The sequence below is a fragment of the Mus caroli genome, unplaced genomic scaffold, assembly GCF_978045245.1.
Source record: "Mus caroli unplaced genomic scaffold, Mus_caroli_1 scaffold_17, whole genome shotgun sequence".
Lineage (NCBI taxonomy): Eukaryota > Metazoa > Chordata > Mammalia > Rodentia > Muridae > Mus > Mus caroli.
Genome location: NW_028227272.1, coordinates 13,806,662 through 13,821,680, shown reverse-complemented (window position 1 = coordinate 13,821,680; position 15,019 = coordinate 13,806,662). Strand labels below are relative to the sequence as shown.

The window sequence follows — 15,019 nt, the reverse complement described above, 5'->3', positions numbered from 1 at the left end:
CTGCCTCTGGGTAGAGAGGAGACAGACACATAGGCAAATGGAGCTTACAAAGGGAAAGGGGAAACCCTGTGCTAGGTTAAGGTGTTTAATTTTAATTGGGCATGTTAATTAGGTGAACCAAAGGGGCTTTTGATTGATAGACGCCAATGCTTTGACAGCTGAACTTTGGTGGTCAGCTTCAGGAGGCAGTGGCCAAATAAGTAGCTTTAGGAATGTAATTTAATGGTTTTTAACAAAGGTCACTTTTATTTTCTTAGATGATGGTATAAGATGAGAGCCATACCCAAGCTGTGCAAATACACAGCTTGGGCTGAGCCCAGAGCATTTCCTTCTCTGTTATCACTATTGCTAGGCTGAGGCCTGAAAGCTTCTGGTCTCCATACAATCTAATCTTCCAAGCTGACTGGCTTCTCTTGGCTTCTGTCTGAATTGCTCTGCTTGGCCTCATACTAAATTTGGCAATATGTTCTAATCTTCTGGCTCCTTTATCATTCTCTGGCTTGTTGTCTTCACCTGTGTTTAACTTGTTCTCCCTGCAATCTGTCTCTGTAAAACTTCTATACACAGACCACACAGAGACACACAGACCCCCCCCACACACACACACCCCACACATTCATTTCTCTCTCTCTCTCCTCTCTCTCTCTCTCTCTCTCTCTCTCTCTCTCTCTCTCTCTCCCCTCTGAAGTAGCCTCTCTTGTGCTGTTCTTGTATGAGTTGGGCATATCTGATCTCTGACTCATTCTGTCAAATCTTTCTCTGATTCATCAATTTGTATACCCCTCAATTAGACTTTTTTTTTTTTTTGAGACAGGGATTCTCTGTGTAGCCCTGGCTGTCCTGGAACTCACTTTGTAGACCAGGCTGGCCTCGAACTCAGAAATCCGCCTGCCTCTGCCTCCCGAGTGCTGGGATTAAAGGCGTGCGCCACCACGCCCGGCTAGACATTATTTTCAAGCATGGCTACTTCCTTCTACAAACTAACCTTACCTTCATCGTCAGGGAGTAAAGGTGTGTACGATGGTCAGGTCTGCATTCCAGCCAGATCATATCAACCTAGAAGGTCTTTGGATGTGATACCTTGCCAGATAGTCATGTTGCTGAATTAAAATTGTCTCTACAGGAAAAAGGGTAAATGCTAAAACCTGTTAACATGTTTGCCATGCTTGGACGAGCTAGAGACCTTTAATACCCTCTTGAACTAATATATTTTAAAGTATTATTAACCTACAACTCATATAAACTCCACCTGGCACTCAAGAAAGATCAAAGAGCCATTACACATGACCCACCACCCAGTAGTTTTGATTGAGGAATTGAGATTATTAATATTTAGAGTTATTATTGAAAATGTGATTTAATTCCTATGATTTTGTAGTGTTTCATGTTTCCTAATTCCTCTTTTACACAGTAACTATCCTGATGCCATTTATTTTTTCTGTATCCTCTTGGATGTGTTTTTTATTCTCCTCTTCAGTCTGCCATATTCCTTCTAGTAGCCTCGATGGACTTGTCTTAGTTGTCATTAATTCTTTCTTAAAGAGGTTTTTTTTTTTTTTGTTTTTGTTTTTCTGTGTTGATGTGTTTTTCCTGCAGGTATGTCTGTGCATCACGTTAATGCCTTGTGTGTGTGTGTGTCCTTGTGGGTTAGAAGTGGACATCAGATCCCCTGAAACTGGAGGTACAGATTGTTGTGAGCTGCCATGTGGATGCTGAGCACACAACCTGTCCTCTGTAAGCACAGTAAGTACTTAACTGCTGAACTGTCCTTCCAGTTCCTCAGCTCTGTGTGTTCTCTTGGAATTCATTTAGGAGATTGTTCAGTCATCTTTGAGTCCATTCAGAAGTTTGTATCCTTTTCGAAATCTTTGAACATACCTATAATCATGGTTTAAAAATCTTTGTCCAGAATTTTATTTAAGTTCCTCATTGAGAAAACTTTTGATGGGACTGGTAATTTTGGGAAGATACATCCTGCCTCGTTGTTTGTGTTTTTGCCTGGGGGTATCTGCATCTGGAATTAGTTCTTTGGGTGGGTCTTTTTGGCTCAGCGGGGTGAGTTAGTGATTGAGCTGATGTGTGGTATCCCTCAGCTCATCTGCGCTCATCTGGTCATGGTTCTTGTAGAGGGGTTCTCATCCCATTCATGAAGGCATACTCCCAATGTCACATTTCCAAATACCGTCTTGTAGGTTCAGGCTTTGAGTATTAATTCTGGGGGAATACTAACACTCAGTTCATAGCATACAGCATGTATTCTTTTCCCGCATGCAGGGCTACTTCATTCAGAGCATTGCTTTGGGGCTTCATCTTAGTTCTTGTATCGATAGTTTATTTTTAATCCTGCAGAGTAGTCTTTCCTCCTACTGTATCATCTGTCATGCAACTGACCAGCACACTCTTTTCTTTTGGTTTTGGGTGAAGATCAATAGAACTTCTCTTTAAATATATACATGTTTTTTTTTTGTTTTGTTTTGTTTTTTTTTGTTTTTTTTTTTGCAGGTGAAGATGAGTGTTCATTTCTCCAAACCAGCACACAGGAGTGGAATTACAGGGTGATATGGCAAATATCTTCCAGAATGATTTTTTGTCAATATCAGTGATATGTGAGAATTCCAGTTCTTTCAAATCCTGTCCAGCACATGACTTGCATATTTTTATTTTTTCATTCTAATAGTGACATTTTGAATGAATTTATGTAAAAGTCTATAGCTTAGCATTTTGGATTAAATTTTTGATCCATTTTGAAATATTTTTTAAAGATTTATTTATAATTTTATGTATGTGAGTATACTGTTTTTCTGGCCTTTTTTCAGACATGATTGTAAGCCATCTTGCTGGGATTTGAACTCAGAACCTCTGGAAGAGCAGTCAGTGCTCTTAACCACTGAGCCATCTCTCCAGCCTGAAGTAAGTTTTTAAAACTGTGATTTGTGTGTGTGTGTGTGTGTGGTTTTTCATAATAGGGTTTCTCTGTGTAGTCCTGGCTGTCCTGGAACTCATTTTGTAGATTATGCTGGCCTTGAACTCAGGAATCTGCCTGCCTCTGATTACTGAGTGCTTGGGATTAAAGATGTGTGCCATATGCCTGGCTAAAACTGTGAATCTTTAATTGAGGTTCTTTAAAATTATTCATCTACAGAGGTTAAATTTCTCCATAACTGATGTTGAAAATATTCCCCTCTTTGAGAGTAATGTGTGGAGATTTGCAAGCAGTTTCTCTTGGGAATGGAGACAGGAGCAACCCTGTCTCCATGTTGGCAACCCAGGAAGTTCCAGACCAGTCTCAGAAATGGATGAATATTTGATTGGTGTGTTAATCATAATACCCAATGTTATCACTAAAAATATATGGAAAGGAAAAGAAAAAGGGATAAAATCATACACTATACATATAATAAGCTTAAGCTACTTGACAGAGGAACTCAAGGACAGATAGCATTGAAGATACACAGAAGATAAACATCTAAAGTCAATAAGCAAAATTAAGTCCTTCACTCTTTTTTTTTTTTTTTTTTTTTTTTTTTGGTTTTTCAAGACAGGGTTTCTCTGTATAGTCCTGGCTGTCCTGGAACTCACTTTGTAGACCAGACTGGCCTCGAACTCAGAAATTCGCCTGCCTCTGCCTCCCGAGTGCTGGGATTAAAGGCGTGCGCCACCACGCCCGGCTAAGTCCTTCACTCTTAATTGCTTTCCTTTAAGTACATTAAACTCTCTTATTATGAAGCAGAGGTTGCTAGAATGAAATTAAATATTAGATCTATTTATTGTCTTAGTTGTTTTTTTTTTTTTTTCTCCAGAGCTGAAGACCGAACCCAGGGCCTTGCACTTGCTAGGCAAACACTCTACCACTGAGTTAAATCCCCAACCCCTATTTATTGTTTTAGTAAATTCCATTTGGCTTGTTATGATAAAAGTATTGTAGGCTGGGGACCTAGAAGCAACAGAAATCTGTTTCTTACAGTTTCAGAGGCTGAGGAGTTGAAGATGAAATCGCCACTAGATTTGGTGTCTAGTAAAGGCTTGGTTTGTGCCTCACAGATGACTCCTTATTGCCAAGTGTGGTGGAGCATATTGGTAATCTCCGTACTTGGGAGGCTGAAGCACAGAGATGAGTTTGAGACTAGCCTGGACCATGTCATAAGACTATGTCTCAAAAACGGAAGCAAGCTTGTTGAGGAGATGGCTCTGTAGTTAAAGCATTTACTATGCAGATGTGAAGACTGGAGTTCATAGTCTCAGAATCCACTTAATGCCTAGTGGGCATGGCAGCCCACCTGTAATTCCAGTCTCAGAAGGCAGACAGGGATTCTTCCAGCGCAAGATGGCTAGCAATACTGGTTCTATTGGTGGGCTCTGGGTTTGATTGAGACACTCTACCTAAATGAATAAGGTGGAAAAGCAATTGAGGATGATTCTTGCTGTCAGTCATGGGCCTTCCCAGGCAAATGCACACACTCAGACACAAGGACACACATGCAAAACACCACACACATACCATACACACACAAATGGGAGAAAAACAAGAGTGAATGAATAAAAGGAGATGAGGAATGAAGAGGGAGAGAGAGAGAGAGAGAGAGAGAGAGAGAGAGAGAGAGAGAGAGACTGTGAAGACTCAGAAAATAAACAGCTAAAATCAATAGGCAGTGGCTAATCCTTCACCATTAATTGTTGCATTTTAAATACATTAGAGTTTCTTATTATAAAACAGAAGCTTATAGAATGAATTAAAAAGTAATATCTCTTTGTTGTCTTAGTAAATTCCATTTGGCTTATTATAATAAAAATGTGTTGGGCTAGGAGCTTGTCATGAAAGTGTGAGGACCTGAGTTCTATTTCTAGGAGTCAAACAATCAAACAATCAGCAACAAACCAATCAACCAAACAAGCAAAAAAAGATGTGGTGGTCACCTGTAATCCTAGGACTTCAGAGGTAGAGGCAGGAGAAAGAGAAGTTCAGTCATCCTAGGATACACAGCAAGTTCAAGGCCATTCTGGGCTATATGAAACCCCATCTTAAAAAATAAGCATGCATGACAGCATATTCCTATAATGTTGGGTAGGCAGAAGCAGGAGGATCACTGGGCCTTGCTGACCAGCTAGTCTAGCCAAACCAGCAAGCTCCAAGTTCACTGAGAGACCCCTTCTAAAAAAATAAAATGGTGGGAAAGTGACTAAAGAAGGCACAGTGGTGACTTCTTTCTTTTGTATATGCACACAGATATGCACACATCTGAACACAGACAGATCTATACACATACACAAACACATGCTCACAGACATGCACACTCACATGCACGTGAACATGAACAGACATGCATGCAACACACACAAATATGCATACATATGGACACATGTACACACACAAACTAACAAAATCTTTAAAAATATTTGTTGTTACTTTTTCCTGCATTAATATCCCCGAATCATGTGCATGCATTGTCTGGGATGGTCAGGAAAGGGCATCATGTCTCCTGGGACTGGAGTTCTAGATGGCTATGAAAAACATGTGGGTGTTGGGAACTGAACTCAGGTTCTTTGGAAGAGCAGCCAGTGCTTTTAACTACTGACCCACCTCTCCAGACCCATTAAATAAAATCTTAAAAAGAAATAACAGTTGTAAATATTTGTGCACTAAGTATTGGGGTCCATCTTGAAACAAGAACAGTGGGGAACTTTGGCATCCCACATTCCACTCTTATATTTAGATAGGTCTATAACCAATGGTCACTTATATGTATACTGAAGATTTTTCTCTATTATTTGTTGTGCACTTTTTTTTTATGGTGCTGGGGATCAAACTCAAAGTCTTGCACTGATGTTGGGCAAGCACTCTACCGCTGAGCTACAGTCACAGGTGTAATCTTTTGTTAAATCACTTTTTTTTTTTTTTTTGGTGGGGAGCATTTTCAGACAGGGTTTCTCTGTATACCCAGGCTATCCTGGAATGCTCTGTAGACCTGGCTGGCCTCAAACTCAGAGATCAGTTCTACCTCTGCTTCCCAAGAGCTGGAATTAAAGGTTTGTGCCACCTTTGCCACCACTGCCAGGAATATTAAAGCACTTTTTGAAAGTCATTAAAAGTATTGCATTTTATCAAATTCCTTTTTAGCATCAGATGAGATGATTGTGTGAGGTTTTCTCCATTTCTCTCTCCTAGTATGATATATTACATTGATAATTTTTCTTGTATTGAGCCACATTAATTTATTTATTAATACCTATTTTCCCCCTCCTCTCTCTCTCTCTCTCTCTCTCTCTCTCTCTCTCTGTGCATGAGTGCACATGTGTGTATGTGTATGCACCCATGCACCACAGTGTGCATGTGAAGGTAGAGAACAACTTGTAGCCATCAGTTTTCTCCTCCAACCATGTGAGACCTGGAAATTAAGCTGATGATATCAGACTCAACAGCATTCAGTTTAGAATATTTTGTTGAGGATTTTCATGCTAGGAATATATACATATATGTGGGGTTTGTTTTTCTTTGACACAGAGTCTCATGTAGCCCAGGCTGGCCTTGAACTAGATACATAGCTGAGGATGACTTTTCACTACTGATCTTGCCTCTGTTTTACCAGTGCTGGAATTACAAGGGGTACAACAGTGGCTGGGTTTTGAATGAATGCAGAGTTTTGTGCACCCTAAACAAATACTCCATCAATTGGTATCCCCAGCCCCTTGTAAGGGATATTGATTGACATATAGTTGTTTTTTAAGTTTTTTTTTCAGTTCCTTATTTTTATTAACGCATACACAGCTACTTGTCTTCTGGTTTGTTGAAGCAGTCAAGTCAGACAACACTTGCCACAGCAGTGCCTGTCAAAGTGGCTTCCTGTGAAAACTCCAGCACCACGCTCATCAGAAGGACACTTTGGATGAGGCCAACTAATTGGCCATTTTCATCCACCTTTCAGCAGAGCCAACTTAACCTTCTTCCTCTTATGCTTGTTCTTCTTGGGAGTGGTGTAAGACGTCTTCTTCCTTTTCTTAGTGTTGCGGCCCGCCCGCGGTCCACAACACGAACGGTTCACTGAGAAAGGCAGTTCAGGCTGAAAGAGAGGAAACTAGACGGGGCGGAAGAAACAATGGAGTCTAGACAACATTCTGATCAAGACTCAATTTTATTAATTCCAGACACTCAGTTAATAAAGGAAGGGGGAGGGAACCCAATTTCCCGCCAAGTAACTCGGGGTCCAGTAGCAGGACGAACACGTGTGTGCCTCCAGACGGCAAAGGCAGGTTCCAGCAGTAGGTAGGCGTGGCAGGACGAATGAGCCGGTAGCTCCACCCTTGAGCAGGCAGGTTCCAGGCTGGGGGAAGGGAGGCCACATTTCCCCCCATTAGATAACAAAACAAAAATAAAAAGGGGGTGGCCTGTGGCAGAAAAATTATCTATGTTCAATAGTTCTGCCTGAGTTCCTAGGGCTAAAGAAAAAACTTGTTTCCATGGGGTTCCCTAACTTTTCTAATGGTAAACTGTATCTGGCTAAGACTGTCTTTAAGGCACTGACTGAATAGCAGCGCTGGGCTGTAGGCTCTGACTTTATAATGCTAATTAGTGCTGAATAGGTAGCTACCTGTTTGCATTTTAAGTAGGGCGTTGAAACCCTGGCTGAGTTTAACTAAACGATTTTTGGAATAACACTGAGCTGATAATTATCCACAATTTTGGGTGAAAGGCAGGGGGACAGGGAGAAGGGGTTAAGACTGGCTGGCTCCTAGTACAAGGCCAATTGGCTTTTTTATTATTTTTTGGGTGGGAGGCAGTGAAGGGCCTGCTCTTACAACAGCAAGGTCTCCAACCTCTCTCCCCCCTATTAATTAAGTTTAAATAGGCAATGCTTAACAGAGGTGATCAAATGATTTTCTCATCCGTAGATGAGTGGGCCTTTAACCTTGACTTGGGTGGACATTGGCCTGATTCCTCCCGTGAGCATTGTAACAACTCACATCTGTGGCTCTTGGTATCTTTTGGGGAGGGGAGGCAGAGCCTTAAGTATTTTTGGTTTTTTGCTGGAATCGGATACCAACCTCCTTCAAATCAGGTGTGTCACACAGGGAACTCAGAAACGGTCAAACTGGACCTTCCCTCCGCAGTGATCTCCTGCGCCAAGCGGTACCCATACCGTATTCATATGATTATGAATCAGTAGCGCAATTCTGAGTTATTGCGAGGTCTCTATATGAGACTTGTCAACCTCAGATTTAGCAAGGCCTAGACAAGAATTATGTCAGTATTAACACCGTTAATTTTGGTTAAAATAGGAGCTGAAAGTCTTTCCTCTTCATCCCTGTTATTCCCAGTAGCCTGAGGAACTAAGGACACCTTGCAGTAACAGCAAGGGTGAAAAGCCAGAGGCCAGCTAAGGGACTAAGCCTATATCTATCAAAATAAGAACTAATCTTTGTAAATATATATGAAATTTCTACTTCCCTAGCTCTCCTGTTAAATCTAAATCTTCTCTAGACTGAAAAGCCACATGCTGGGATGTCCCTGGAAGGGAGATTAGCAATACCACCTGTTTGCTCGTAGGGGCGGAGAACTGGAGAATGTAGATTGACCTGCTTGAGAGAAGGAAGAATTCTAAACAATGAGAGTGTAGCAATGTAAATTTTCTGTTCGGAGAAGTCAAGGTACTTTATTTAGATGCAAATTGTAAAGCTAAGGCTAGTCTCCAGCCTCCTGTGGGGGAGCCGGCTCAGAGAGTAGCAGGAAAACAGCTTTTTTTAGGAGCTTCAGTTTCCAGCTGAATTTTAAGCAAAAGAGGAATTTTAGTCCTCAAGGTGATATACTTATAAGATTTGGAATGTGCGTTCATCTGACTAATTAATTTCTCGAAAAAACACAAACTGAGCCCTTTCCCCAGATTAGAACTGGATCTGGACCCTTCCATTTATTAGTCAGGGCGTCCTTCTATTTTACCAATGCATAAGAATTAGAAGTAACTGGGTGCCAGTGGCGTTTTGCTGCAGACTGACCTTTAATGTCAGTTTGCAGAAAGTTTAGGACAAATAAGGCAAGATGAGCCTTTGGTGACCTTGGGGGAAATGCTCTGAATTAACTTTGCTAGGAAATTTAGAATATAGGAATCTCTAATAATTGAACTGAATATTAGACCAGTCTAAGATTGAGTTAGAATGGCTGGTCACACTGAAGAAGAGTGAAAAATCATTATGACTCTATTAAATGACTAATTTTACTAAGTCTGAATATACAGTCTCTGATGTACTATTGCCATAAAGTTAAAAGGCTAGAAGCTAGTCTAAACTGGAAAAATGACAAGTAAGGATGGATCTAAAACATGAATTTAATCTTTTAGTCCTTTTAATCAGGACACTGAGTTAACTTACCTGTCAGCTCAGCACACGAATTACCAATATGCTTCTGTAGAGTTCTGTGGAGAGAACCTGTTTTTCTCTTTCCTAATAAGGTAGCTGTTTTAGGATCAGTCTATAAGCCAATAAGTAGACCCTTTTAAGATACTAAAAAGCATTTATTAAATTTGACATTTTAATCTCAAATTTTGAAAATAAAGGTATGTTTTAAATAGTGTGCATGGAAATGCACTAAATAGTATATATGGGGATACAATTTCTCTCTTTTGTCTTTTAAGAGGTTAAAGTTTAAAATTTTACAATATCTAACCTTTTGAATTAATAACTTTTTGGACAAAACATTTTAAATATTTGGCTGTAAAGGGGCAGTGACTGATTGCACTTTCAATCATTTTTCTTAAGGAACGGTTGTAACTAGAAAGCTTGAAAAGTTATTAAGAGTCACACGTGCATAATTTATTTATTTATTAACTAGAAATATGTATAAGCAATTGTAAATTTGAGAATTAATAGTATCTGAGGGACGAACAATTTTAAGTAATTATGAGCTCAGAGATATAGCGTTGACTATTAATATATAAATTAAGGTTTGATTGTTCAGCATTTTAAAACACCATCTACAGCACACAACCAGATTATTTGTGCTGGAATAGGGGCAACTGTGTCTTAAGACTCCGCTCCACAGCAGCTAGTTGGGCCCACGTGGGCTAACGATCGGCTGGGAGGATGAGAAAAATGACTTTACAATAATGTTTTTTCTGGCCAAAGAATTGTCTTGGGCACAACTAATTTTTAATTACCAATTAACACCAATTATAAAAGCTTTCTTTATTTTTTGTAAAACCTTTTGTAGTAAACTAAAACACTAAATAATAAAAGGATACTGTCTCTGAATCTTTTGGGTGAGAGCAAGGATTTAAGGTAAACTTCCCTTGAGAAGCATTAGTTAATAAAATACTTTTCACTTAGGAAACAATATATACTGAAAGATTAAAACTTTTGGCTTCTTGTAAAGAAGCAGAAACAATAAACATTTTTCTTACATAATGTAAAGCTATATTAGCCATACATAGAGGCAAAATTTTCTAGTGATTACCAGTTTACTAGAAGCAAAAATCTTTGAATTTAAGCATTATTTTAAACATCTGAATAGATCTGTAACACTGTTAAAAAGAAATTTTCTTGAACACAGGGAAAAACTTTTTTAGGCATTGTTTGCAAAACAAAAGAAAGGGCCACAAGCCGCTCTGGGACTGCCCAGAGCCCTGTATTGACTCAAAGGTAAAATACTTTTTAATCTGAGCATTAATCTTAAATTTGCAATCAAACTGCAAGCTGCAGTCAATGGAACAATGGCAGTTTTAACCATAATTTTTAAGTTTTTGTGCAAGGTTAGGATAATACCTACAACTTTGGGAAAGCAAAACCTATGTTTAAAACAATTTATCACTGTTAAAATCAATATTAGAAGCATTACTATCATATTACGAAGTTTGGATATCAATTAATACCTATGAATACCTATTAAAGCAAGCTTTAACGCTTTAATAAAGAGGCATTGTTTTATATCTTATCTTAAATTTTACTATTTAGGATAGGAACCACATTAATCATTATCTAAACTAGAAATATCTTAAGAGACTCAGCCTCTGAAGCTTAATCTCAAATTCTAACTCGCTTCAGGGCCTCACCAACTTTCTCCCAGGTTCCACAATCTATCGTTTCTTCTTCTTTGAACCATGGACAACAGCTATCTATCTTATCTAAAAGATTTCTGACTTTGAACCCTTCCTTCTTCCACCTAAGCAGCTTTCTAAAAAGCTGCGGCACACCGCCTGTCTCTGTATCTAGTTCCGATTAACGAACTGCTGACCCCAAGCAGAAACAGTGTTGGGTCAGCACTGCTTCAAACTTGATTCGTATCCTACCGCATCCTCAGCAACACTTTACAAAACTGAAATTTTTTTAGGCTAGCGCTAGCATGTGTACCTGTCCGTTGCTCCGATGCTCCTCCGATACGAAGATTCTTTCCTTTCTTGTGGAGCTCCACACAGCAGTCGTTTCTCTTAACATCCCTCTGCCATTCTTCAGGTCCCAGTTCTGGCGCCAACTGTTGCGGCCCGCCCGCGGTCCACAACACGAACGGTTCAATGAGAAAGGCAGTTCAGGCTGAAAGAGAGGAAACTAGACGGGGCGGAAGAAACAATGGAGTCTAGACAACATTCTGATCAAGACTCAATTTTATTAATTCCAGACACTCAGTTAATAAAGGAAGGGGGAGGGAACCCAATTTCCCGCCAAGTAACTCGGGGTCCAGTAGCAGGACAAACACGTGTGTGCCTCCAGACGGCAAAGGCAGGTTCCAGCAGTAGGTAGGCATGGCAGGACGAATGAGCCGTAGCTCCACCCTTGAGCAGGCAGGTTCCAGGCTGGGGGAAGGGAGGCCACATCTTAGCACCACCCTGAAGGCTCAACACCAGATGAAGGGTGGACTCCCTTTGAATGTTGTAGTCAGACAAAGTCCGGCCATCTTCCAGCTGCTTACCAGCAAAGACCAGCCTCTGGTGATCAGGAGCAAGTCCTCCTTAACCTGGATCTTGGCCTTTACATTTTCTATGGTGTCCAGGGGTTTAACCTCGAGCGTGATGGTCTTCCCCATAAGGGTCTTCACAAAAATCTGCATTGTGGCAGTGGCTCCACCAACGATGGCGGATCAGAAAGGAAGCAAGATATTTTTAAAATATAACTTTAGTATCAGAATAATTCTGGCCTCAGATTAGGGTTTCTTAAACTTTTATACTTATAACCCACTTTCATCAAGAATATTTTTACACAACTCCAACCATATAGATGTATAAAATAGGTATGCAAGTCAAACATTAACCAATAATAAATAAATCATAAGCAATTTTATTCTAAGACAATCCTAAACCAGTCATGGTGGTTTATGCCTATAATTCCAGCACTCAGAAGAGGTAGATCATTCTTGGCTACAGAGTGAGATTAAGGCCAGTCTGGACGGTATGAGACCTAGTCTCAAAAGAAGGAGGAGGAGGGAGAGGAGGCTGAGGAGGAGGGGGAAGTGGAGGAAGAGAAAGGAGGAGGAGGGAAAGGAGGAGGAAGAGGAGGGATGAGTTTCACTGACCTGGTCTGTGGGTCAGTCAACAGAATTGGCGAGAGAGAGAGAGAGAGAGAGAGAGAGAGAGAGAGAGAGAGAGTAGAGACTGAGGAGCAAGAGACACGAAGAATGGAGACAAGACAGTCTCAAATCTCAAGTCTCATTTATCAAAAGGCAACTATGTGTATATATGCACTTGCTAGGGAGTGCAGCTGGAGACACTTAACCACAAGTCCAGAATGTATAGGAGAAAAACAAGATGTTATCAGAGTGTGTTCAGCTGTGGTGAGCTTCTTGCAAAAACATCATGTTAGAAAACAAGTCTCAGCAGCCGGGCGTGGTGGCGCACGCCTTTAATCCCAGCACTCGGGAGGCAGAGGCAGGCGGATTTCTGAGTTCGAGGCCAGCCTGGTCTACAAAGTGAGTGCCAGGACAGCCAGGGCTACACAGAGAAACCCTGTCTCGAAAAACAAAACAAAACAAAAAAAAAAAAAGAAAACAAGTCTCTCATCAGGGTGGAAAAGTACCACCTGTATGTAAATAGCCCGAGATGGCTGCAGAGATGATAGCCACTTTCTGCTAGGAGTCGGCTTCCAACATTTCATAGTGTGAGTTATTTCTTATTGGGACTGCCTATGTAGAATGTCATGGGTTATGTTATGGGTCTGCTATTAAAGTATGAGATTCTCTATGGCTATGTCTCTGTGATCCAAGACAAACTGAACTAGTCTGTTATGGTCAATTCTTGATGACATGGAGTTTCTGCTCAGAGGTAACAGTGGTCTTGTTCCTACTCTCTTCAACAATAACACTCTTGTTCTGACGCTACAATAGCTCAACACAGCCAGCATCCCAGAACAGCAGTAAAAGTATTTAGCTTTTTATGCTATAAAAGGAATAAATTATACTTGAGGCTATCAACAAGTATGACCTATTATAGATTAGATATATAGCAGGTACATCTTCTCTCTCTCCTCTCCTTCACCTTCCTCCTCCTCCTCTTCTTTTTTCATCAGTAGGGTCTCTCTATATACCTTCAGCTGGCCTGAAACTTGCTATAATGTAGACCAAGCTGGATTGGAACTCAGAGATCTGTCTGCCTCTTGCTTTCCAACTACTGGAATTAAACACACATACACTATGCCTGGCACTCTTCTTGGGTCTTAAATGCAAACTATGGCTGCCAGAATGTTTAAATTAACTTGGTAATTCCATATACAAACTTTTAAAATGAGGAAATACAAAGTATGGGACTTAGGACGTATCTAGCTCGGTCAGTAGTGTTTGCCTAGCACACAAACACTGGTAAATCAGCTCTGTGTAAACCAGATGCATGCTGACTCCTGTATTCCTGGCACTTGGGAGGTGGAGGTAATAAGCTTAAGTCCAAGCTGAGATAGCAAGATCCTGTCTCAAATACATATGTAAAAGCCAGATAAATGGCTTCATGGTTATAAGCACATACAGCTCTTGTCAAGGACTTGAGTTGGTCCAGCACTCACAACAGACAGCTTACAATCTCTTGTAACTCTAGCTCCAGAGAATCGGATGCCCTTGTATGGGATCCACTTGCACTCACATGTGCACACATACACATAATAGAATAGAATAAAATCTTTAATATGGGTAATATGTTCTGTTAGTGTTGTTTACTAGAAAACTATTTTTGTTTTAATTTGGAGATTTCCTTAGTGTTTGAAAATGTAGACTAGAAGAAAAGAAATGAGGCTGGGAAAGGAAAGCTCAGTGGGAGAAGTGATTGCTGGACAAGCAAGACCTGACTTGGAACCCACAGCTCTCAGAAAAAAGTGCCTGGCAGAGCAGCTTGTGTGTATAACCACAGTGTCTCATCAGGAAGATAAGAACAGGAGGATCCCTGGGAGTCTAGCTAGATTGCTGAGCTGTTGGTTCAGTGAAAGATCATATCTCAAAACTAAACTGGAGCAGGCATAATGGTTCTTACCTTTAATCCCAGCACTTGGGAGGCAGAGGTAGGTAGATCTCTGTGAGTTCTAGGCCAGCCTGGTTTACATAGTAAGTTCCAGGCAAGCTGGAGCTATATAAGAGATACTGTCTCAAGATAAAACAAAAAGGTGGCAAGCTATTAAGAAATATACTCATTATTGATGCCTGGATGTATAAACTTACATACCCATACACAGACACACAAGAAATAAAAAGACAGAAAAGGAATCAATAGGTAATAGGAAAATATAAAAAGTTCTAATTATATGAATATATTTATTAAAAATTATTTTAAAATAACTATAATGACTATGATCATCATCATTGTGTAATGTCTGTGTGTGGGCATCTATGTGCAACATTAAATGTGTGGAAATCACAAGATAACTTTATAGAGTCAGTTCTTTCCTTTCACCTTTATGTGGGTTCCAGGGATCAAACTCAGGTCCTCAGGCCTTTACAGCAATCCCTTTATCCACTCTACCCTCTCACCAGGTCCAGATAAAATTACTTATAGATCATAATAAGATAATAATATAGTCCAAGTGGTGGTAGTGCACACCTTTAATCCCAGTGCTTGGCAGGGGCAGACAG

At 40.3% G+C, this 15,019-nt stretch overlaps 1 pseudogene; it reads right to left on the bottom strand.

The window, feature by feature from the left end:
- Nucleotides 1-6,763: 6,763 nt before the first annotated feature.
- On the bottom strand, nt 6,764-12,025 carry LOC110311732 (ubiquitin-ribosomal protein eS31 fusion protein-like; annotated as a pseudogene).
- Between the last annotated feature and the right edge of the window lie 2,994 nt (nt 12,026-15,019).